Here is a 27,451-nt window from a genome sequence, read left to right on the forward strand (position 1 = left end):
AATCTTCGCTGTGTCAGCTTCGACTCGTGCCTTTGGCCTGTGAGGGTCCAAGATGGCAGCAAGGTGAGGGAAAAGGTCGATCCGCAGGGCCTAAGAGGAGGCAGCGCCCACAGAGCAGTGGGGGAAGACATGGTCAGATAGACTACTACCGATACCAATTAAGGGCCTGATTCATGATTTTGCACTGACTTTGAACCTCAAAAATACTGTATTAGGATAATTGACCTAAACACATTTGACCTAAAACATTTGATCTCATTTTTTGACCTTTTTTGGTCAAATTTTATTAAATATATGGGGTGGCAAAGGGTATAGATTTGGTTGAGGAGTAGCAGGGGGAGATTGCGGGGGTCTCCCTTCCCCCGCATTTTAGATTGAAAAAAAGTTCAAAAAAAATTGATCAAATGTAATTAGGTCAAATGTTTTAGGTCAAATAGACCCAACCCAAAAATACACTTTGCACACAGTTCCATGAATCAGAGTTTATGGCAGCAGTGCAAAGTCCCAATTTAGCAGTGCAAAGTCACTTTAAACCGTGCAAACAATTCCATGAATCAGGCTACAGATTAAAATTCCCCACACACTACATCAGTTGCATGAGGGTGGTACCCTGAAGTTTGTACCAGGACCCTATCTAAGCCACACGATAGGGCAAGGAGGTGTAGGCGCTGTGAGACAGAAGCCAGTGAAGCTGAAAGAGAGAGAAAGAGGCTGAAGAGAGGAGAGGGTGGACATTGAAAGGAGAGAACGTGGCTGAAGAAAGGACTGAGACGAGTAGGTGAAGCTGGAAATGTGGCCGAGGAACTCAGGGTTTTCAGGCCCCAAGAGGACGTGGCAGAGCCAGAGGCTGGTGGCAGGAACAATCACCCAGAATCACCAGGAATAGAGGGAGAGGATGTTACCAACAGAATGCATACGCACAGTACGCCCCCCAAGAATGAGAATAGATCCTGAAAAACCAGAGAAAGAGTCTTTGGTTGTTAATCTCTCAACTTTTACATTATCGATAATCCATCTAAGAGTGTTACAAAAAGGTCTCTCTTTTTTCCCGACCTCTCCACATGATCCGTTCCAGACTGGGATGGAGATTACTCAATTAATGAGAAAGATTTATTTATTTATTTATTTATTTATTTATTCAGATTTGTAGAGCGCACGTCAGCCCGGGGGCATCGCGGCGCTTGTTACAGACAATGGCCCTCATTACAACCTTGGCGGAGGACCATGGTGCTGTTAGCACCATGGTCCATGCCGCTAAGGTTGCAATTCCGCCATGGTGGATGGCGGAATTACCGCCCCATTCCAAGGTGAGTGGGGCGGTAATTCCCCATTCACCAATGGCCCCTTCCCCATTCCCATTTGTGCCCCATAGGGCATAATGGGAATGGGGAAAGGTGATAATTACGGCACCGTAAATTACAGAGCCGTAATTATCGCCAAGGTCCCTTTGCGGCATGGCTTTTAACGCCTGCAAAAAGCAGACATTAAACAGCCATCCCGCAAAGGGAACCTTGTAATCAGGCGTTAAGGGTCGGCGCCGTTTACGGCGCCGTAAACCCCTTGACGCCTGAGTCGGAATGAGGCCCTATGTCTTAGTTACATAGGTTACAATATTTGCAAACAAATACAATATTTACAGTAGACATGTGATCCGGCTGAAACATTTTTTCTCTCAGAATACCAATGAAGGAACATCTGACGTAACGGGGCTACATAAAAAATCGACCTACTATCCACCCCCATATGCCATAACAGTGGAGTCTCAAACTTTGGAAAAAATGATTCTAAAAAAACGAGAGGAAATTGAAGCAGAGGAACAACTGAATAGTTTCCACAACATGACAAAATCTGAAAAAGCGGCCCTAAAAGAATTACAGACCAATGGGGACACACTAATAAAACCGGCAGACAAGGGGGGAGCCATCGTCATCATGAATAAAGGAGACTATGACATGATGGTCAACACCTTGATAGAAGATCGAGCCACCTATCAGAAACTTGAGAGTGATCCCACAGAGAGAGACTAAGGAAGATGATTAATCCTGTAATTGAGGAAGCAGAAGCGGAAGGCCACATCAGCGCCAAAGAAGCAGCCTTTTTGAGTCCACAACATCTGAGGAGACCTGCTTTTTATGCTCTCCCGAAAATTCATAAAGGGACTTCCCCAACACCTGGACGCCCTATAGTATCAGGAATTGGCTCTATATTAGAGCCACTGTCACAATTTGCTGACTTCTTTTTGAAAGAAGAGGTCAGCAAAATGCGGTCATATATAAAAGACACAACGGCAGTCCTGGTCCACTTGGACAGCATCATACTCGAAAACCGAGACGTCTACATCGTGACCATGGACATTGAGTCTTTATATTCAAAGATCCTCAGAGAGAAACTCTCAAAGTAATCAAGAAAATATTGCAAACAAAAACTCTGGAGACTCCAATATCATTGATAATGCAACTAGCAGAAATAGCCTTAACTAAAAATTATTTCTTGAATGAAGACTGCTATTATGAACAGATAGCCGGAACAGCAATGGGCGCGATCTTTGCACCTTCTTTGGCTAATCTATATGTTGCAGATTTTGAGGAGCAGTATATATACCCTGCCACCAATCCTTACAGCAAAAACATCTTGAGCTATCGACGTTACATCGACAATATATTACTATTGCTCGATGGGGACAGAACCACTCTAGATGGATGCATGGAATGGATTAACTCTCTCAATCCTTTCCTAAAATGTACACATGAGGCCAGCAAAACGGAAGCTACCTTCCTTGATCTGAAAATGATCAGGTCAGGACAGACTTTCAAAACTACAGTATTTCAGAAACCCACGGATAGAAAATTCCTGCTTGATTACACGAGATTCCATCAAAGATCGTTAAAAGAAAATCGACCCTTTGGGCAGTTTCTCCGATTCAGGAGGAACTGCACCTCAAGAATGGAACATGATATACAAGCAGCAAGATTGACTAACAACTTAAAGTAAAGAAAGTATCCTAACAGGATAATAAAGCAAGCGAAAAAGAGGGCAAGGAACATACCACGGGAAATAACTCTCAACCAACATGGCAAGAGAAAGAGCGATGAGAACTTGATCACAGCAGTGTTTAGTCACTCGCCAGTGATCAACCGCCTGAAGAAAGAAATCCGAAAAGCGTGGCACCTATTAAATATAGAAGGCAACCACTTACCGGCCCCCTTATTTGCAATAAGAAGGAGAACAAATCTAAGGGATTCCTTGATACACACGTATAAAGATGTGACAAATCCAAATGAGACAACTATACTATGGAATGCACCAATTGCATAGTCTGTACATTTACCCAAATAACCACATCTGTAGACATAGGCTGGCAATACCCCTGGGAACAGAGGAGTTTCACGAATTGTAACACCACCAATGTGGTGTATATGATACAATGTCCTTGTAACAAAAAGTATATCGGAATGACAATGAGAGCGATTAAAATACGGATCGGGGAACATAGGTCTAACATTAGAACTGAAAAAAGAATTGCCCCTTTAGTGGAACATTATATCAACCAAAACCACACAGAGAACAACCTTGGAAAATACTGGAAAAAGTGAGAATATCCAAAAGAGGGGGTAATATTCCAGCTCTCCTACTAAGAAGAGAACAACAATGGATCTTCAGACTAGTAGTCACATATCGGGACTCAACGAAGAGGTTTGCTAGCAATCCCTGGCTGTCCAGTAAAACAGCACCAGAATAATACAGAAAGATCGGGCTGAACTCCTAAGAAGCAGTCTAACATAGAAATTTTAAAACCATGGGCTCTGTATATGGACAAAAAGAACAATAGTTTGCTGAATAGCGTTGCCTTGATACCCAACATTCCATGTGTTCCGAGATATAGACGCAGAATCTGCACCACAGAAACTTCAGCCACCAAGGTATTTTGTTGCTTTTTGATACACTGACACAGTTCACAATGCACAACAATTCAAGGTGGGAATGGTTCCAATTCCGATTATACATAAATGTATCTATACAAAAAAGAACAATGTATAAAGGGGACTTCAGTTCCCACAATTCCGCGTGGCATGTTGCTGAAGTTAATTAAAATCCAAACCAAAAAACTCTAATGGATAAAAGAAACATGCGCACAAACAAGGATGCTTATTTAACATTCGAAAGGCCCTTTGGTCTTCTTAAAAACTTTTTAAAAAGTCCACGAAGTAATATAAACAATCGTGTGATGATTACAAGGCAAGCGTCACGTGAGTACCGTGACGTTGTATTTAGAGGTAGCCTTCCAAGATGGCGCCCTTAGCAACCATCGGAAGGAAGACGGATAGGATGTATCCTGAAGGTGAGCGTGAGATGTAAGGTGCGGTCGCTTATAAACGAGTGTTCCGCACCCTGCGATACACACATATTTTGTGGAAGAGTGTCAGCAAGAGATTAGGGACATTCTGAATACACGGCACAGTTGCCGTTTCAGTAACAACCCCCAACATCTTGTTAAAACGGGGATTCGCTCTCAAAATAAATGAAGGTGGGTAGGAGAACATAAGAAAATAATGAGCACATTGCCATCTGGGATGTTGCATTTAGCTAATTGCGTGATGCAAATCTGTGCTTGAACCACTTATATATTTTGATATAGCGATGAACGAAGTTGGATAGTATAATGAGAAAATAACGGGCATACTGCGATCAGGGACGTCCATCTTATGAAATGCTTGATGCATTCTAATGCTTGAAATAGTGATTTATTTTAAATGGTGCGATTAATAGATAAAACACCTCGAACCCTGTTAGTAACGCATGAGGATGTACAGATTTCATTGAATCATAGATTTTGGTGGTTAAAGGACGGCAACGGTCCGTATTAGGGCAATATTGTGAACAATGGTGGAGTTCTTTCAAAAACACCGGATTGACTGCATTGTTTAATCCACAGGAACTAACTCCAGGGAATCATGAACACATAACATGGAACTTGATCCAGTCCCTCTATCTAAAGAAATGATGCACAACAAACAGGTGAAAAATATGTTAATGTGGCCTGAGAGGCCCTTTATGTAATCAAGTACAAGAACTGGATACCAGTATCCACTATTCATTGAATTATTAATTTGTAGATTCCTGCAATAGGGATTTCCGACTGAATTTTCTTAAGTACCTTTAAGGAAAAAGAGAAACACAAAAAACAGGTAATTCAGAAAATCTCTGGATTCCATAGAGACTGTCTATTACAGAAGTACATGAAAGACTGATGCCTGCTCCACTTTGACTTTCTTGTCTTTACCTTTTAGGTTTCAGGGATTGTACCTATAGGCCCTCTGGATACCTGAAAATATCCTCATAATCACCAAAGATTTGTAGATTATATAAAGAATACCCAAATTAGAAGTATTCGTCCTGAAGAAAGCGGCCATTAAAGGATCCCGCTGAAACCGGTTGACTATCATCCAAGTGGTACTGGCCTGATAAACCAGACCCCGATACCCCACACACATATATGAAGGGGCTCGCATACAAGAAAAGCCTATCATTGCTACTTACCTCTATCCCCTACTTGGCGAAGAGAGAACTAGCTAATTTTAACTATACTTTTCTTTTAAATATTTGCTTTTTGTTATAAGCCACACAAAATGGAGGCGGAAACAATAAAAATATATATACCGACCCCCAAATAGTGTGCACTCACTTTTAAAGATTAGGAAAGTAGTGAGAGAGGAAAGGGCTAGGACCTCTACATACCATTTGCATTCGGCACATCAGCAGAAACTAGGGGTGGCACCGACTCCACAAGCGGTTCAGAAACACAGGGCTTTCGCTAGGGACCTAGCTATAGGAATAATTTGTAAACAATCATCCTCCTGTTATTTTTAAGATAATACGATTTTGGTAAAGAACAGGAGGCGACCACCCATCGACTCCTTTTTGTAGTTACTCGAGCAGTAGGGATGCCATTTAAAACCTGTTAAGTGCGGCGGACGAGTATGCTCACCCTGTTTGCATAGACATGCATTATTGGCCAGCAGTTAAGGGTCGACAGTGATAACAGCTGTTAACCCTAGCAATATCTTTTCTACCCTAGGTAGCGCCTTACTGCCCCTGGCCATAGAGGTGCTCAGTGGCAATAGGACATGCATGACTCCCAGAAGTGCTGCAATGCTGTCGAATGTGAATTCCAAGGTATGCAAGATATATATATATATATTTTTAAACGGTGCATGCATTGCTAAAATGCCACCACTCATGCTTTGCTTACAATATGTGTCATATGCAATGCATATGCAGAAATGCGGATCTCTTGGTCTGTGAAAAGTCTCTGGGGCACTGCATTAGTTTTTTTTTTTTTAAACGTTATTTGATTTGCTTGACAGTACAACAGAGAACAACGAGCATAGTGAGAGCCATCACCATTTAACAAAGAGAGCACATAGTCTGGCAACGTGGCCCAGCAGGGCCACAATAGAGGAGTTTACAGGCATTGCATCAAGCAAGGTAGGTACCCAGTGTATACACAGATACATTATTGTATTTGTTCTTAACTGGAGGGGACAGAATGGGGTTTATTGTCACAGATTAAGTACACGGACCACAACCATTACAGGGCAGTACTTTTCGTGTATCCAGCTCTGGGAATTAGGAAAATGATTTTAATGGCATTGTCATAGGAATTGGCAATTGCCCTGCTCGGGCTTTTTTTCTTTGCATTATAGCTCTTGTAGTCGTGCATTTAAACTGGAGAACATTTCACAACATGGGCCTGGACGTGAAGAAGAAGACAACTTAATACACTATTCATTGATGCCACGTGGCAACTTAAGATGGCTGACACTTTTTCCCCTTGAATATCACTTTGGTAGATGTATGAGTATGTCCCTGAAAAGAAAGGTATTTTCAATGCAGATTCTTAAACTTGGAAAAAATAATGAAGCGACACATAACACCGCGATCAAACAGTTGTGCATCAGCAGTTGAGATACTTCGGTGAGTTAAACACTTTCCTCCGCGATATGAGCTGCACCAGTATTCAAAGGATGGGATCTCATGCCTACCAATGGTGATCAACTGAAGATCACTAAATTAGGGACTCATGCATTCTGTTATTACAGGACTGTGAGGCACTAGGACCTCCCATAATGCACGATATACAAATTAGGTACTCATGCATTCTGTTATTACAGGACTGTGAGGCACTACGACCTCCCATAATGCATGATATACAAATTAGGTACTCATGCATTCTGTTATTACAGTACTGTGAGGCACTAAAACATTCCATAAAGCATGATATACAAATTAGGTACTCATGCATTCTGTTATTACAGTACTGTGAGGCACTAGGACCTTCCATAAAGCATGATATACAAATTAGGTACTCATGCATTCTGTTATTACAGGACTGTGAGGCACTAGGACCTCCCATAATGCACGATATACAAATTAGGTACTCATGCATTCTGTTATTACAGTACTGTGAGGTACTAAAACATTCCATAAAGCATGATATACAAATTAGGTACTCATGCATTCTGTTATTACAGTACTGTGAGGCACTAGGACCTTCCATAAAGCATGATATACAAATTAGGTACTCATGCATTCTGTTATTACAGGACTGTGAGGCACTAAGACATTCCATAAAGCACGATATACAAATTAGGTACTCATGCATTCTGTTATTACAGTACTGTGAGGCACTAGGACCTTCCATAATGCATGATATACAAGTGTGCTTTATGTTAAGTCAGTTACACTGCGTGTGGCATAAATTATACGTGTTGCACCATTTCCATCGGAGGAACACTGTGTGTCCAGCCTATACAGCTCCAAAACCTTGAGGGACCAGCTGGGAGCGTTGTCAAGGCTGTACCTGAGCAAATGATCCTGCGCTTGACATCAGATGGCAGTGCCTGGGCAGGAGAGTCGTGTCTTACATATGTTGACTGTAACAGGAATGTGAGGCTACAACTGGTACACAGTGGCAGTACCTAGCTATATGACTCTGCGCTGGCACATGAAGGCAGTGCCACACTTTTTTGATGGTTCTATTGGGTATGCCCCTGGCATAGCCGGATTGCACTCTTCGAAAATCAAGATAGTACCCCTGCCTAGTTGGTAACTAGAAAAAACCTTTTTATCTGCTTTAGTAACTACTTGTTATTATTTACATCAGTGATGGCACTTCCTACGACATGATTATGGGTGGAGGTCATGTGACCGTCCAGTAATTTCACTGAGATCAAAGTTCATGCAATGTCACTTCCTGTGATGTCATAAGGCATGTGATGTCACCTCGATCAACCCCTGGAATTTAGGTGAAGTGACGTCTCTAGTGGAGAAAGTAGAATAGAGAAAATAGAGAGGAGGGGTTGCAGTTGGAGATTAGAGAAGAAGGCTGTAGAGGGGAGGATGGAGAGGAGAAGGGAAAGAACTGAGGAGAGGTTATGGCCAAAGTGGACGCGGCGAGGAAAGAATTCAGAAACGTCCAAGCGAAGGAAGAGAGTGAGAAGGAGTATGGGAAGACGAAAGACAAGGTAACAACCGAGAAGGAGCAGGGTAAGAAAGTCGAAGAGGTGGAGGAGAACAAGAAAGTGAGCGGCAAAAAGGATGGAGTCGAGGAGTTTGAGGAGTGTGCAGAGGAGGGGAGGCAGTAGGCATCACCCCGGTGCGGCTGGAACAGAATGAATAGAATAACAGACACACTATCAACCTGAAAGAAGAGAAGTGAGAAGGAGAGGAGGAACAAGCACAAGGCGGAGCATTGAGGAGGTTGTTGAGTAGATGAGAGAAAGGGGCGAACATAGGAGAAGAGAGGCAGGCGAGACCCACAAAAAAGCAAGGTTGTTCCGGACCATAAAGTTGGTATAGAGAGTAGGGATGTCCTTGAAGGGAAGTAGGGCCTATAAATTGGGAGAAAGGACATCATTCCTGATCCAGGCTACAGACCACCCTAAGTGACTCAGAACTCTGAGGTCTTGGCTGATTGTCTGCAGCCCTCCTTGATTCTGGGCCAGCCTATCATGTAATCGCTCCTAGGCCTGGAGTCCCAGAGTAAAGGGGCTGCCAAGAAGCAGAGAACCCAGAATGAGAAGAAGACTGCGACCTGAGGGAGAACCAATCAAGCAAAAGTGTGGCAGCACTTAAACTCCCTCCAAACCCCCAGAGTGTGAGTGGCTGTTCATTTGAATCCAGGGACCTACTGCCTTATCTGAAGCCACAGAGAAGTAATTCTCTGTTTTGTTGGCCTTGCTTTAGTCAACAGAACTGCAAACCCTGGGAACCGGTGCAGACACAGAAAACCCACAGCCCTCTTCTCCCGCTGTGGCATGAAGGAGGCCTAGGATCTGGCAGAAGGACTGTGGAAAATGCACGTGTACAATCTGACAGCTATACTGAGTAAACGTGTGCATACGCATTGTAATATGGTGTTTGTGGTGTGTTGATCCCACTTAGCTTTGTGACAGTGCACACAAAGTGTGCATGTACACACTGAGATATTCGGGCATCCACAGAGATGTGAGAATGTGCCCACATGTAATTGATGTATGTAGCCCAATGTGCATGGAGGGGCATGTGGGCCCATGTGTGCAGAGATGCCCATGAGCCCACGTACATAGAGTTTCATGTACGGCCATGCACTGGAATTGAATGTGGGCCTGCATGCATGAAACATTGCATGGGCCCACCCAACTCATGCATCTTGCCAGGTCCACATGTATGTCCATATTGGAGTGTTCATGTGTGAAGTGCATGTGTGCATGAAAGCTGTCTGGGCATGTGCACCTTAAGCATGGACCAGTACACCTCCTGTGCATGGGCTCTTGCACAAATGTTTGCAAAGGCATGCATGGTCTCACACACCTACATGTACACAGGCTCACATGCACATCTGTGTGGGAAAAGGTGACTATGGGGGTTGGGTGCCTCAAACCCGATCTGTGCTGCATGGTCTGAGGGTAGTGTGAGGAGGATTCCTGGTCAACCCAACACTTAGATCAGGGCTCTCCACATTAAATACAAAACCTCTAGCCCTTTAAAGAATGCCTAAGGTATATAAGGAAGCATGGCTGGTAATGCAAGCTCTGCACTCCCCATTCAAACAGTCTTCTCACTTAATATTGCTTTTGTAAACTCTGGACTTTACCCACAGTAGTAATTTCGTAACATTCAAACAATCAGTGTATTTGTGCTTGTCGGAACACCCCGGGGTCCCCATCTGCTTTGGGTAGATGCACTGGGCTTTTGTAGCGTTACTTCGCGCCTCTGCGGGACAGCACCTTCATCTGTTCTGCATTGGAAGCTGTGCTGATGTTCTCCCATCATTTTACTTGGCTCCGCAGTGACTCTCTGGCTTGCCCCTTCGTCTGAAATTTAAGGATGCTGCTTCAGCGAGCGATTTGGCTTCCTGGAGCTCCATCGCAGCTACTCTCACCTCCTTCTCTTCGTGCTGACTGGCGTCCTTCTCCATATTCATGAGTCTCGACCTGGGACTTGACCTCTTCTCCTGCACAGTTCACTTCTTAGAGTTTTCACTTAAAGGTATATTAGAAAAAGATGGTATGTATGTGTTGACTCTTGCATGATTTTTCTTAAGGATTTGACATAAGGGTAGACCTGAGACAAAGAATGTAGTATGTGGGTTATGGGTACTTGGGTCAAATGTGGAGTTCTGATCAAGGACGTTTAGCAAAGAGGTTTTTTGGTTTTCTCTATGGGGCGACCCGTTAACTGACAACAGGCCATTAAGCTGTTGGGTGTCTGATAGTCTTCTTCATTGGATAGGGGGAATGCCACGTCTTCTCCAGCAAAGTCACCATATCTCGCTGGTAGTTGTCTCCTCCCATGTGGCCCTCCCTCATATTAATGCCCACAGTGTCAGGATAAGGTAGCGACTGCGCTGCCCAGCCCACATGGGAGGAGGACACCGCAGGGGAAACAGTGATGACTCCACTGGATCCATCACACAGGATGGCTTCAAATTACCTAATTCCAAGTTTAGGTGGTTTGACAGTGTTGAATCCGGCTTCAAGGTGCTGCAGATGCAGGCTGATAAAGGCTCAGGTGCAGAGAATCTTATTGGCTCAAGAGCCGACCTGGCATCAATTTGGTTTGAAGTGAGTGCCTGGTGCAGTTTGAAGGTTGTGGTCAGACGATGCAGTTCAGATGGCTCACCAGGATCGATTTGAAGGTCGATTCAGTTTGAGACATTGGTAACAGCTAGTCTGAGTCAACGTGTGATGGGATGCTCCAGTAGTACAGCTCGAGGTCCGGCGGTTTGAAGCTGTAACCCTAATGGTCCAATGCGATTTTCCAGCGATGGTGGTTCGAAGTCGTCCACAGCGGTGAACCCATAGACTTGGGTCCTTTAAGACGAGGCAGCAATACTTAGAGGTGGATGCGGATGCAGAAGTTACTCAAACATCAATAATCAAAACGACGCAGGAAGATGGCAAAACTTTGTTCTGTTTTAATATCAATTATCTAAAACAGGGAGTACAACGGACATCATCCGACGTCAGACAGCACGATCTCAATACATTTCATAGAAAGCGTAACTTTTACAGCAAAAAACGTCATTACTGATGACACACTACGTGGCAAACTAAGAAAACCTATTTGGGAAAGTGATTGACTCTCAATGAACATCTAAGTATATGTTCTAGGTCAGGTGGGCAACTAAGCCCATCCCAAGTGAACAGTCATCTTCATTGTCATAAAATACACGATGTTTAATTGGTTACACAAACTATACAGCTCTTAATATGTGGCCCTCTACAATTGGTTGGCACACTTGTACCCTTCTGGAATATTCTGCACGATAGCAGCACGCATGCTATCATCCCCGGTGCATGGAGGGTTGGTGTGGTTTTGCCTCCCCACCAATTAGCCCAACATCTATCATCACTCCTACAGTCTGCCAGTCAATTAAGGCTTTGAACTTGGCCTTGCAGAAGCTCTCTGTGCCTGAGAATTAAAGGGAGTGTGGCATCGACTTGTCTTCTGGTTTCGGTGTAGCTTGACCCAAAGCTACTTTGATCTCCACCATGTGACTGGAGACCACTCATTCAAGCCTTTTGCTGCATATAATACTATTAAATGATGAACTCTTGACGGCTTCAGTATTTTTTCATTCCGCTTCAAACAGAAGTTTGTTTCTTTCTCACATTCGTTGTAGCCTTTTGACAGGCGCCCAACTCACTGTGGCCTCGACTTCTTGGTGCTGGGCCAGCCAAGCCTTCCCCGAATTTGTCCTTCGTCATCAGATTTTTTCCAACTGCACCACACTGAAATCCTTTCAAATCATGGGTTTTCAATCTTTGCTAAGGTGCATTGTGGAATATCCAGGTTCTATACATTCCTATGTATATACATTGGAGCATCGCCGCAATCTAATTCACTACATAGCCAGCCTTATGAATAGTTAGTCTACTTGCGTTGCTGCATCTTTAGAGGTGTAAAATGACTTTGCATTTTTTTCAGAGCTTCTTTGCACAAGTATCTTCATTCCGATCCCGAAATCTTACTTAGCTTCGAAACTTCATCTTCAATTTCTATAGAGTGTCGATATTCTTCCTTCATTGACATCTCTTCTGGGTGCGTTAATTCTACTTTGCATGATGTCACCAGTCTCCTTTCTCGTTCATATTCACACTTCTTCTGGAACCCTGTTCAGAAGAGCACCATTTATTTGTGCATGCATGTAGGATTTTCTCAATGGATACCTTGCCTCGAGAATTCTTTGAGGTACAGGCATCCTCACTGGCACTGCACGTGTCGCCATTTCCGGTTCCCAGTATATAGGCAACATGGGGGCAGAGCTTTTGGTGGGGGCAGTTGGCTCCTCCTCTACACTGAAGAGCTGGTTGTTCGAGCAAAACATATGGCATGCTCTGCCTGTACGATGTGGCGGCAATCTGGCTCAAAGGTGCCACAGCAGTTGAAAGTCGAGAGAGGTGAAAAAGCAGTATCAGGGGGCCAGGTGTAGAACATATCTCAAAGATGGCTCAAAGAGGTTAGACAGCGAAAAACAGTGATCCTGGTTATTCTGGCTCTCAGGATGATGTGAGATCCACTGCAGGGACTCTAGGCTAAGAGAAGTCAATGCAGGTTCTACACTCCCAGCATATGGAGGCCAAGCAGAGTGGCAGGTCCTCGTCCTCAGCAAGTGTTACCCCCAATGTGTCCTGAGAGTGGGTGGGGAGCAGAGCTTGCCTCATCCTAGAAGCACTCTAGCTACACCTGAGTGGCTAAGGGCTTTGGAATGATCAACTCGGACAAAAGAGGTCCAAAAGTGAATCAAAGAAAGGTTGGAAGAACCCCCCTCTTTTATAGGCAAATATTCACACAGTATTGGAGGAAAGCAGGCCTGCTTTATGAAGTCCATTCCCTGTCCAAGTGCGCTTTGACTGGATGCACATACCTAAAGTGTTTTGTGCTAAAGGAAGTGTAGGAGAAGGTAGATGTTTAGAGAAAGAAATATGGTGGAATACTTCCCCAACTGTTCTGAGCTCCCTGTGGCTACACTATCCCTTTCCCTTCTCAGACTCATAGCAGCAAAGTCCCTTTGGTATGCAACAGACTGGTGTGACGCTAATCCTTTTGTTTTATGGTATTCTCTTTGGGTCTCCTGTTTCCCGGGACAGCTCCTGCCAAGGGATGTCCTGCTAGGCTAGAGAGAAGTGTTACCTGACTTCACAAAGGATTAAAAGAGAGGCAGCTCCCACTGACTATTGCACTGCTGGTTGCAGCAGAGACAGCCTGTATAGGGAGTGCTAGAACTGGGGCCCTGAGCAGACCATCCTTCCAATCCTCAAACGTGGTTTGGCAGGCAGAAGCCTGCTGACCTATCTGTGTTATCTACATAGCCACAGACATGCCTTGCGGTCCCCTGTCAGATATGACATCTTGGGGGGATCCCACTCCAGAGAAGTTGCCTTTCCTCTCACAAGAACAGTCAACCACAGATAGTGGGATTAAGGGTGTGTTTCTCCTGCCTTTTCAAACCTCTGCAAGACTGTTTATAGTGCATGGTGTCTTCCACTTCTATATCCACCCAGAGTTATGAACATTATTTGACAAGCTGAATTGGAGGCTCCCAGCCCTTTAAGATGAGTAGCGGTACCCTGGAGATAGATGGGGGATGCAGATGTTATTCATACATCAATAATCAAGACGACACAAATAATTAGGCAACGTTTATCTGTTTTAGCGTCAAATATCTTAAAACAGGGAGTACAACGAACATCAGCAATCGCTGGGTACTCTGACTCTAACAACTTCATAAAAAGCTGGGCTTTTGTACCCAAAAGTGGTCATCACTGTTGTGCTGACCTGCGTCATTACCAACATCATCCTACGTGGCAAACTACTAAAACCTCTCGAGAAGCGGGATTGGTTCTAAGTGAAAAACTAAGCATAGGTTCGATATCTTTATAGAGTAACAAAAAGAGGTAATTGGATAGTCAACATCAGGTGGGGCGACTAAGCCCTCCCTTCAAAATGGCCACTATGAACGTCACTAAATATACGATATCCCATTGGCTACACATACTATAGGACCCCCAACTATGTGGTCCCCTACAATTGGTTGGCTCTAACCCCCATCAGTAGTTTTCCTACCTACGTTAGCAGCATGCAGACTGAACAACCAGGTGCGAATAAGCTCGTCTTTGCACCAGCTTCCCACCGATTAAAACATCATCCATCATCACCTCAATGGTCCAGTGTCAATTAGTACTTTGAAGTTGGCCTTGAGTTTGTACTGTTCTCTGAGAATTTTTAAGGCGTATGGGCACTAGCCCGTTTTCGTGCGTAGGTGTGATCATCTCACTTGTCCAACTTCCCTGGATCACATGACTGGACTCCATGAAATGTAGCCTTTTCGTGTATTTGATTTTATTCTCAATAGTCCTCTGAAGTCTTTTTTTTTGCTTGACCTTTCTGAACAGTTAATTGTATCCAATGTCAGCCAAGTCCAGTTTGATGAGACCTTGGCTTTCTTGGCTCAGTCAACTCCTTAGCTGAGCTCTTATTCTGTTTAATTCAATTGCTTTTCTCAACTGCGACTCTGAATGAGGCCTTCTTGTTTGTTCAGTACTGCTATATACGTAGCGGAAATATTCATCCTTTAGTTGTCCATATGTATCTATTGAGGTGTATATGTTGGCGCTTGCCATGGTCTAATCTATTCAAAAGAATGTGGCTAGCTTCATGATTGCTGTGCTGCTTGCGTTTCATTGCATCTGTACACGTTTAAACTATCTAAGTATCTTCATCAGGTTTGTGGCATAAGTCTTGTCATATTGATCCCAAGTTGTCACTTATCCTTAGTAATTCTTTGTTCTTTATAAATTGTCTGCCTCTCTGGTCTGGTTATCTTTTATATAGGTGTCGATTCAACTTTATATGATGTCACCATTCATCTTTGTCATTTAGTTTCTTTGCTTCTTCAGGAATCTCGTTCAAATGGCCATCATAATGTCTTGGATGCAGGTATGGTTTCCTCAATGGGTACTTTACCTCCAATATTCCTTAGGTATAGGTACTCTTATGGGTACTGCAGAGAGTCCACGCTCTTCTCTTTGCTGGTTTAACTGTTCAGTATACGTCACATACTTTGGTTCATATGTTTCAGGTAATGTAGGCGAGGCAGTTGGAATGGGGGTACTTGGCTCCTCCTCTAAGCTCCCCCCTCTGGGTGATTTATCAACCACTTTCGCATCATATTCCATATCCAGACATCCTGGTCTGAAGAAATGCTTCTTAGGGATCCATATCTTTATGACTCCCTTCAAGCATCCAGCTGTTTTCACATGCTCATCCTTGTTCCATGCCATGAGCATGCACTGTCCACTTGGCCTGCAATAGATCATTCTTCCTGCATACTTCTTATAGTCCTTTGGATACAGGAACTTTGTTCCCTCAGGTACTGGACACTAGCCTTCACAAAGTCTCTGATGTCTTCATCAGTCAGAACTTTAGGCTTCCATCCTGGTTCAACGTCAATCATAATCTTCATCCCTATGGCTTTCTTTGCTGTCTTCTTGCATTGTGAGAGTATAATCTTGATCACACAGTATCCAAGCATCATTAATAGTAACAAAGCTCCAAGAAATTTGAACATATCTGCCATCCATTGTGGAACCCATGAGAAGAGTTATCTAAACCAGCTGTCATCAGCAATATCTTCAACCTCTTCTATCATCTGGCCATGGAGTTTCGTCAGCATGTCTATGGCCTCTGTCAATGTTCCATTCTTGTCATCATGAGAAGGTATGCATGTGCAACATGATTCTCCGATTTTGGCACAAACACCTCCATCCATAGCTGTAATCATGTCTAGGACATATCTGTTCTGGAGGGTCATCAACCTTACAGCTCTCAGTTCCTCTCTGATTGCATTGAATCCCTTGATGGTAGTATTAATCGTCTGTAGCAATTCCCATCTGGTGATCATAGGCCACTTGGTATTTGCTCCAACCTGGATCCTTGGTATGAAGATCAACGTGAACACTGAAGAGGTCTGGCTGAACAGTCTATGTTCATACGGGATAGAGTCAAAAGCTTCTATTGATGTTGCTGAAAAGTAGTTCTCTCTCTTTATTTGCTTTATCAGCTCCACAGATCGCTTTTTCCTCAGATGTGCATCTGCTTTCGGGAAGCTATCAATGTTCATGTCACTTTTAGGAATCACCTAAAGAGGTCTTTATTGAGACGGCTGTAAAAATGCAAACAAATCTGGAAGCAAGAGGCTACCCAAAACAAATAACCAGGAAAGCATTAAAAAGAGCAAAAAACAATCATCGAGATTCTCTCTTAGAATATAAAGAACACAACTCTCAGGAAGACCAAAACACGAAATTGATTTTTGTCAACACGTACAGTAACATGTCAAATAAAATCAAGAAAATAATTCTCAAAAACTGGACAATACTTGATAAAAGTGAGACACCTGTACCAAGACCTATTGTAGCCTTCAAACGAAGCCAAAACGTCAAGGACCTCATAACTCGGAATGACATCACCCGGAGGATTCAACCACAGAAGAGAATGAAAGAGATGTGGAATATGCCCCCAATTTTGGGCCACTTACCCTGTGGACACTGTACTTATTGCAAATCTACGTGTAAAAGCACGGAGGACGACCTTGGTCTACGATCTCTGTGGAAACAAAAGGGGCACACGAATTGTAACACCAGTATGGTAATTTATGCCATATGGTGCCCGTGCAAAAGACTATACATCAGCAAAACTGACAGAAAGGTGAAACTCAGAATTGGTGAACACAAGAGTTGTTTGAGGAACAGAACTGCAAATGCCATGCCCCACTAGTGGACCACTGGGTGGAATACATGCATACGGCGGAGGAATTAAAATGGACCATCCTATATAAACTTCCACCTGGCACTGACACGTATAAAGATACATTTCTTTTATTACGGAAAGAACAGCAGTTGATTTTCGTGACGAAGAAAAGTGCCATCTCGGGTTTAAATGAAAAAATGGATTGGCTCAATGGGTAACAATGTTAGAGTCGGTTACTATGATAAAAACAACATTGTCAACTATAAACTTATTAAATCATGTTCTGATAATGTGACCCCCACATTTGCCACCAATACACGGGCCTCGCAGGGAGTCTATCCTATCAACATGGCCTTGGACTACAGAAACCACTCTGCCAGTATAACGAGAATGTCATCCAACTTTAGAGTAGCAGCTATACCGGATGCTTACCCTCGCAATGTTCCACACCGCTGTGATTAATCTCACATCCAGCTAACACGCTTAACTTAAGGAGCAAGTATGATACTTGTTACTTGGGGCAACACGTACAACCACATGACTTTCTTGACTTATTGTAAACAGGCAAGAATGATGTCCTCACGCATTTAAGGCAGACGCTATGATCATATGATTAGCGCACCTCGGGACCACGGCCATCTGAGACCACGACACCAGCAAGAACGGGAGCAGTGTGAATAGGTAATAGATCAGTAACCCCTCGAGCCATCACGTCAGTTTTAGACACCCGCACTGGCAGGAGGAGAACTCCCAACAGTGGGACTACACGTATGGACCAGTTATCCATTTTCGGTGTTATTGTTTTGTCTACCCGCACAGTACCCCTGCCACCCGTGAATACCGGCAGTAATTACAAACGGCAGTACCGGCAGTAATTTCAAACGCCAATCCATGATCCACCGCTTGGCATTTTTCCCAGCTGGACTGGCCACGCCTGCTGGAACCTCGCGTGCGACTGCACGAACAAACCAGGACCCACCAGCAGGATCCATGTTGTGTTTTAGAGACAATTCTCAAGGTAAAAATTGGCCTGTTTAGGTGACTGCCACCACATTTTAACTAATTTCGGTGCACGATATTACCGTGCCTGCACCCTCCCTCTTCTCATGTGTTTCCTCGAGACCTTGCACATGGTGTAAACTAGGGCTTTGAGCCACATATATCCATAAACCCTATGTCTTTTGTGCTCTATCCCCACAGCAATACTCTTGCACTAGTGACGGCAGCTACTTTTTTAGCCTCCTCGCAGAAGTAAGGCCCTCCACAGGCAGAGCCACCATTGATCGATCAAGCCAGCTCATTAGAACACCCACTGGTAAGGGTAAGCGTTTCCCTTATGGACTATATTGGTATTTAACCTTTGCCGCAATTTTTTGGGGTGGTGGAAGGTACTTGTTCGACATCATCACGTTACGAGTCAGTGGCCATACCACTCTACATTGACACGTTAGAGATACACGCGACTAAGAATATGGTCTTAGTGTTGTCTGTTGTTTTAAGTTCTCCTAAAAGCTCCAGAAACTTGCCAGAGTGTTTATTTAGACACACTCACTTTAACCATGCCAGGACCACGCTATAGGCCTGGAACTGTTAATTAAGTATAATTAAGTATAACAGCATTGGTTAGACATATGGACGATGTTCCTGATTGTCTTCCCTTTCTCTCTCCTATTTAGGTAACACGTGGTATTACAAGGTGTTGCGTTGTTGACACATAATCAACTCATCATTATCAGCAGTTATTGATAGTGTGCTCTTTTGCCTTTTGCATTTTTGCTTATTGTCAGAAGTGTTTAAATACAAGCAGCCAGTAGACAAGCTGCTATGGTGTTATGATGCAGTTTTATTGAGACTTACTGCTTTTTGACAGTGTCTACTGACTACCCCACCACCCTGGACAGTTCCCTGACGAATTTCCCTTTATTTATTGTTCACCCCCTTTTTTTGTTTGTTGGAAAGAAACATGTTGGATGAGTTGTGTTGAGAGTATGTGTATGAAATGGTCATGGTGAGAATGCATGAAATGTTATATGGAAAACTTTGTTTTTAAATTATTGCGTGTTTGCACAGCATATGACACTTTCTATGACTTAATGGACACTAGAGGGCAATACATAGGGTAAGCCCTTTACTTCAACTATACCACTGTCTACTTGTAGTCAAAAAACACTTGTTTACTGTCTTATGGACTAATATGTTTTATGTACATTAATAAAAATTGCAGATTTATATTTTTCATTAAGTGGTTGTACTGCCTGGTGATTTAATGCAATAGCAGGCAGCCTGTTGTGAAAGCACTTTGGTTCCTCTACGGTGTTACCAAGATAAAGTGGAGATTGATACCCACCTAACCCTTATGTGTTATAGTAAAGGTTTTTTTACCTTGTTAGAGGGTCGATTAGCAGTGGGCAGCTCTTTCCCTCTGCCTCTCTTTTTGTGTTGTTGGTAATCATGTCTAGGTCATATCTGTTCTGGAGGGTCATCAACCTTACAGCTCCCAATTCCTCTCTGATTGCATTGAATCCCTTGATGGTAGTATTAATCGTCTGTAGCAATTCCCATCTGGTGATCTGAGGCCACTTGATATTTGCTCCAACCTGGATCCTTGGTATGAAGATCAACGTGAACACTGAAGAGGTCTGGCTGAACAGTCTATGTTCATACGGGATAGAGTCAAAAGCTTCTCTTGATGTGGCTGAAAAGTAGTTCTCTCTCTTTATTTGCTTTATCAGCTCCACAGATCTCGTCTTCCTCAGATTTGCATCTGCTTTCGGGAAGCTATCAATGTTCAGGTCACTTTTTGGAATCTTCAATGCAGGAACATGGACATTCACCAACGTGAAGATTCCTTCCCAATCTTTGGGCAGTCTTATGTAGGCCTTGGATCCACAAGCCCAATAATGATCCATAATTACTGCTGTTTCGATATTCATTCCTGGTGCATTGAAGATTCGTTCACAGTTCTGGTTCTCCCCCATTTTTCTTTTACCATTATTTCTGAAGCATAATTTAGAACTTTCCATCGGTACTATCTGCAGGGGTCCTCCTCTGTCTTCGATTCATGTCAGTAGTTTAGCAGGTTTTGGCCATAATTGTTTACACAACATTTGTGCATTCTCGATTGTTGGTTGGTAGTGACCCATTATTACCCAGGCTCTGCAGATTACTACTCTGTCTTCCCAGCCATCTGGTGATAGGACAGTTACCCAAATCTGCATCTGTCCTCTGTTTTTACATCTGCGGATGTCTTCTGTGGAGTGTACGGGAACTTTCTGTTTTTTAATCAATTCTCTTCTTATTCCGGTTCCTTTTACTCCAGGTTTCTCATATCTGATCACAATCTTCTTTGTCTTAGCATTGTTTGTTGTCTTTATGTCTTGAACATAGACATCTTCATTTGGATCTGTTCCTTCAGTTGCCCATTTGAGGGAGGCTGTTCGACCCATGAACTGGCCTCTGTTACTACAGAAAGCTAGGTGCACCATACAGTGTGCAGTTAGGACATCTATTTGAATAGCTATGAAGATCTTTGACTTCACATGCTGTATGGTAGGAGTGCACATACGAAACATTCTTCTTCTGATGTTCTTCTTCTAACTTCTTTCATGTGTTGGTTCCATATGTTATTTCCCAAGTGTGCTGTGCTGTCCAGATAATCATTCAGTTCATAATTATCTTCTTGGGTGCTTCCTTTGGTTCTCAAACTCTTCATGCCGTTGTCTATCACTACATTTCTAAATGCATCAACATAGCCTCTTCTGGCTGGTTTGTTTGCAGGAACATCCATCCAGGTTCCCTGCATAGATGAAAGTTCAGCAAGTCTTTTTCTTTATCCATCTGTCTTTTTCTAGCAACAGCTAAAAACGGCCATATAGATTCTGCTATCATCTCTGCACGTGATTTCTCTGTGGGACTTGTGCTTGAGTTTCTTGTCACTGGACCAGGTGTGTCTGCATATATTGTCTGTGCAGGCCCAACCTTTATTAACCCCTTATTTGGCCTGATCCACCGACCCTGTCTCCGGCGTTTAAAAGCAATTTCTGAAACAAATGCTGTGTGTTATTTATTACTAACCACATCCATTTCAAGCTCAGGTATCTTCCAATTTTTTCTTGGAGCAGGATTAACTATGTAGGTTGTAGGCTGCCTTGTAGTTGCCACGCTTATTTTTTCCTTCCGCTCAGAAACATATACAGGAATCTTTGCATCATGCGCTCCTATATAAAATGCAATTCTCACTGTCAGTGAAAGCAATATGAGTATGAATATAATACATGTGTAGATGATGCAGTGATATGTAAGTTTGCAGCATCTACTTCTTGGACAATGTGTGCATCTGTTCTCATTGGGCAACACAATGTTACTATTCAGGTACCCCATTTCGATCATTTGATGCTAAGGAAGGAAAAACAAACTTTAATAGGAAAAACAAACTTTAATAGCTCTGCATGTTAGATTGTTTCTGGAAGCGGTTGTCTTCATTCAGCATTCATCCTCGATCAACTATCTGCTTTCTGGATGTGTTTTAGGAAATTACTTCCTCTCTCTTTCTGGAACCAGTTTTTTCACTAGCCGAGATGTAAATGTTCCTTTATCGTGAAGAAAAATGTCCTCTGCAAGTCTCTATGAAATCTGCTTCATTTATCATTTCCCAATCGATACCTCGAATCTGCTTCAGTCCAGATGACATGTTGCTTCCCTGTCAGCATGAACAAATGTTTTGTCTTTTACTTTCTTCCTTGATCTGTCCCTCTGAGAAAAGTTTCTAGACCGATCTGTGATTTCTTTCAGAATAGATATCCACCTGGATTCTAATTCCTTCCAGGATTACATTTAGATTTGCAGTGTTTCTTGGATCTCTCAGAAAGGTTACCACATCTGGTTGTCTTCCAATGAGATTTGGGTATTCTTCAATTAGACGAAAGAACACCACGCTGACCGGTCTATGTGCTGCGTTGGTTGATAAGGGCATTTATGTTTTCTTCACTGTACTCAGGCAACTTCAAAAAGTCTTCAGTGATGATTATGAGCAATCTTCTTATGAGCTTTTCATTGTCCGTATTTTGAATATAATCTGGAATGCAGCAAGTTCTCCCCATCAACGTAGGATACAAGCATAACACCAACTCGAAATAAGCAAGTACGAGTCTAGAAAGGTCATCACTGGGTAACACCATGAGTAGAACCAAATAAGAATTTAATGTAGAAGGAATTGGGGTACTGTACCCCAATTGCTGTGTCCACGATCAGAATCTGGAATATTCTTATTTCTTATCAAGGCTTAAACATGCCTCAGTCCAAAGTCAATGAGCTACTGTGGCTTTTAAGCATGCAGATCTTCCTTTACTCTGCAACTAGGATGCACAGAATGTTTGAATGTGTCATTTTACCGTTTTCTTTATGGCTCAAAATGGAGTGTCCACAATCAAGCCACAGTCCAACTAAAGGGTTCTTTTTTTTCCACTTGTCGGGTTATGCGTCCTTCTACCTTGTCATAGATCTCGTCTGCATGTGCTGTGGTTCTTCCCAGATGATTGTAGCTTCTTCGTGGTGGGATGTAGGCAGAGGGGTTTCTCCAGAGTAGATCTTGATGTCCTCCAGGAAGATCCAAGCGTGCCTACCCTATAATTTGACAGCAGATGGCGATACGTCCTCAACGACAAAAGGACCATTGAATTTGGGCTCGTCCCACTTTTTCCTTGTGTGGTTACGAACTAAGGCCGTATCTCCTGGGTAAAGTTTTGGAAGTTGAAATTCAGCATGTTGGGTTGTTGAAGCATCTCCTTCTGTGTTCTATACTGCTACTGTCCTGAAATTACAGTAAAACTGGAAGTCACACAGTTCAAATAGTTTTGAAATTCAACCCCTAAAATTTCTGACGTTGGCTGAGCATCACTTCTAACTCGGGATGGAGGCATTAAGGATGTTCTCATTCACCTTCCCGTTATTATTTCATGCGGCGTAAAATGGTGGTCAGAACCTGGTTGGTTCCTCAATGCATATAATACCAGTGGGAGGCAATGCAACCACCCTTTTTTTTCAAAGTAAGCTTCAACTTGGCTATTCTTTCCTTTAACAGGCCGTTGAGCTTTTCCCAGATCCCATTTCCTTACAGATCATAAGCCGAAGAAAACTTACATTTTAAAACAAGCAACAAGGTAATCTGCTCGAAAACTGTATTATCTAAATGGGGTCCATTATCTAATCTAATTACCTCGCACACTCCCCATCTAGGAAACACCTCTTGTACTAAGAACTTAGCTGCACAGGGAGAGTCTGGGTATGTACATAGACCTGCCTCTATCCATCTAGAAAAAGGACACACTACAACAAGTAGCTATCTGTATCCCTTACATACTTGTATCATGTCGACATTGTCAATATGCAAGTACTGAAAAGGGCCATTAGGTCTTGGAATGACTCCCCTTACTATGCGCAGTGTATGCCCAGCCGTGAATTATTGGCAAACAATACAATTTAACATAAAAATGCAATGTGCTCCATTAGTTCAGTACAAACCAATCCTCAGCAATGGTTACAGCAAGATTCTCCCTAGTAGTATGCGCTGGGTAGTGTTCTAGCACCACCCTTAATAAGGCTATAGGCAACACTGGTTTTCCAGTGCTGTCTTGTCGCCACATTGCTTCAGAAGCATTTAAAGAACACCCTCTTTGCTTCCACAAATTCTTTTCCTCTTGCGGTGCCTCCCCTTGGAGCTCCACTATCTGTGTTTTAGGCATATGATTATATCCTTCAACCACAGTCATCATTACATTTGTTCTTTCATTCACATCAGTGGTCTCAATATTCATCATCCCTGTATCTGTATTTGCTATCCACTTGGCTTCAGCATCTGCTGCTTGATTTCCGCGCGAGATCAAATCTGTCCCTTTTGTGTGAGCTGCGGATTTAACGACTGCTACGCTCACTGGGAGTTGTAGTGCCTTAATGAGCCTGTCCACTAAGGCTGCATGCTGCACTGGTGTGCCGTCCGCTCGGAGGTAACCCCTCCTTTTCCAGCGTGCTAATCCTGCGTGCACCGTCGATGTCACATAGGCGGAGTCCCTGTACACTGTTACTTCATGGTCTATGTGATTCTCGACTGCGAGTATCAAAGGCAATAATTCTGCAGCTTGTGTTAATAATGAGATGGCAATCGAGTAATCACGAGCACTCGAAATTCTCCATTTGCCAAATGTTTCACCACTGCGGCGCCTGTATAACTTTTATCATTTTGATCGATTCTTGAGGATCTGTCAATGAAAACAATCTCTCCCCCTGCGAGTGCATTCTCCTTTACTCTAGGGAGCTCATCACAGAACTCCTCATAGTTTGCACAATTGTGTATAGGTTCTCCTTCTGTGATTGGCTCAGCTATAAACATAGCTAGGTTCACGACTTTACATCGAACTAGTTTAATCATTGGATTTGATATGACTACCTCATAGGCAGAAGCCTTTTGAGAAGTCAGCGTGCCTTTCGGTTTTTCCAGAATAGCAAATTGTGCGTATTCAACAAACAATATCATATAACATCCTATCACTATGCTTGTATCCTTCTCTATGGCGAACGCGGCAGCTGCCAAACTTTGTCCAAAATTCAACTTTAATATGCAAGGGGCTTGTTACCCAATGTGGTTCTCTGTGTGAGTATTGCTGTCATAAAGGCACCATCTGTATGCGAGAATAAAAATAATTCCTCTGCATAATTGGGAATCCCTAGAACTGGGGCTGTGCAAATTGCTTTTTTCAATTCATCAAACCCTTCTTCCATTGCCTCAGTCCACACGATTAGTTCTTGCGTTGCCTGTGCTTTCTCTAAGGCCTGTAAGTGAGGCCTTGTATACGAGCTGTAGTCAAAGACCCTTGCCCAGACATAACTGCATAATCCTAGAAAACTCTGCATCTGTTTTATTGTGTGTGGCTTGGCTGTTTTTAAAATGGCCTCAGCTCTTTCAGGAGTGACCTTCTTTCCCTCATGTGAAATCAATTGGCCTATGTACAACACTTCTTGTTGACAATATTGTAACCTTTCCATGTCAACCTTATATCCTTTGTCAGCAAGTATAATCATCAGCTGAACAGAATCGCATCTGCACTCTTCCTCTGTGGTGCTGCAAACTAAAATGGCATCTAAGTATTTCAGGACAACGCTTTCTAAAGCAATATTGCTCAAGTCCATCTGGATTACTCTGTTGAAAATTGATTGGGACTCACATTGGGGCAGCCTTGTGTTCTTTAATTGCAATTGTCTAAAAGTAAATGATGTCAAATATTGTGAGTCCTTGTGCAATGGGATTCAGAAAAGCACATTTTTCAAGTCAATCACCATGAAATATTGTGCATCGACAGGTATATTACATAGAATTGTAGACGGGTTTGGGACTAAAGGGAACTCGGCCTCTACAATTTGGTTTATTGGTCTCAAATGCTGTATTAAAAGCCACAACCCCCCCTTATTTTTTTTTCACAGGGTACACTGACTTATTACATGGTTTCTCTGACGTCACTAAGATACCTTGGTCCATCATGGCGGAAATCATCTTGAAAATCCCTTTATCTGCCTCTCGATACATGGGATATTGCCGTGCTCGAGGTAAAATTGCTCCTGGTTTCCATTTAATCTCCACTTCCCCGACCCCTTTCAGTAAGCCTATGTCATAGGGGCCAGTGGTCCATAATGAAACTGCCACTTTCGCCATATCTTCATCAAAATATTCAGGATGCTTCTTTGCTACCATCATTCTCTGTGGAACTACTCTCTTAATTGCCTTTACCCAATAAGTAATGCACATTTCAAATATTACAAAATCGTCAGATAGGTACTCTCCAAACAATTCCTCATCAGTGACGTCAGTCACTCTGCAGCCTTCCTCAATGGCAATTATTGTGCTCCATCGTCTAGCTTTTTCATCAGTTGCATCAAGCAAAGCCATATTTCCTCGGACTATAGCTGCTTTGATGTCTAAGGGAAAAATGTGCCCTTGCTCTTCGTCCATGGGTATCTGAGGCCTGAATAGAAACTCATATGGTATTCTCATGGTCCTGCCTACTACACCTACCAGCCAAGTTAACAGAATACGTATCCCATAATGGAACACCTCAGGGTCAAGCGGTATCGCTCTAGGCGCTATCTGCCCTGCGAATGCCATAATCATTTTGCACACATTTAAGCATTGCATTCCCGGTGTTGAGCATACAATGCTTTCGTCTGTAAACGAAATGGTCATGTTAATTTTTGTCATTATATCTCATCATAATATGTTGACAGGTGTTTGCCTTGAATAAAGCAGTGGTACCTTCATATTGTACTCTCCTATGGAGACTGGTAATTCTTCTGTGAAAGGAACACGACTTGTTGCTCCTGTAAAGTCCTGAGTATTCATCGCATTGCCAGACATTGAAAATGTACCCTCTCGTATACACGAGCGTGTTGCACCCATGTCCACTAAGAAGGAAAAAGCTTTGCCGCCTCTATTTACGTCTATCCTCGGTTCCTCATGAGGATTCAGTGTTACAGATAGGACTGAACACATCAGGTCTCCAGTGAGCTGTCCTATTTCGGGTACAGTCTTACTCCATCACTCGTGAATGGATTTCCTCCATCAACAGTGACACCGCCTATTCTACGTGTCATTGGCGGTTCTGCTTTCGTGTTCTGCTGAAGTTGCATAGGAGATTGCTGCGATTGTCCTTGCGGTTGATTACTTGTCATTTGCTGTGATTGCGAGCCTTGCTGCACTCTCGGCTCTTGGTGCTGCACTGTCTGATCTTGCGCAGATCCATTTCCGTTCTACTGTGAATATGCAGGTGGATTTGGCATTCCCTGTCTAGAAAACTGATCATTTTCCACCATCCCTTGGCTTCTACACAGTCGAGCCATGTGCCCTGTCATTCCACATGTCCAACATATGGGCGGTGGTCTCCCCATATGCCCATATTGCATATTCTGATTTCCTTGTTGAGTATTCTGAAACCCTTGTTACACATTCCGAAAACCTCCCTGATTATTCTGCCAATTCCCTTGATTACCTTGCCAATCTCTACCTCGATATCTACCTCGATATCCCCTTCCTCATGGAGCATATCCATTATTTGTCTGATCAAACTGTCTTTGGTTATTTATCTGTGGCATGTTTACTGTCTGCTGCGAATTT

The sequence above is a fragment of the Ambystoma mexicanum genome, chromosome 11 (assembly GCF_040938575.1).
Source record: "Ambystoma mexicanum isolate Mex_15411 chromosome 11, UKY_AmexF1_1, whole genome shotgun sequence".
Lineage (NCBI taxonomy): Eukaryota > Metazoa > Chordata > Amphibia > Caudata > Ambystomatidae > Ambystoma > Ambystoma mexicanum.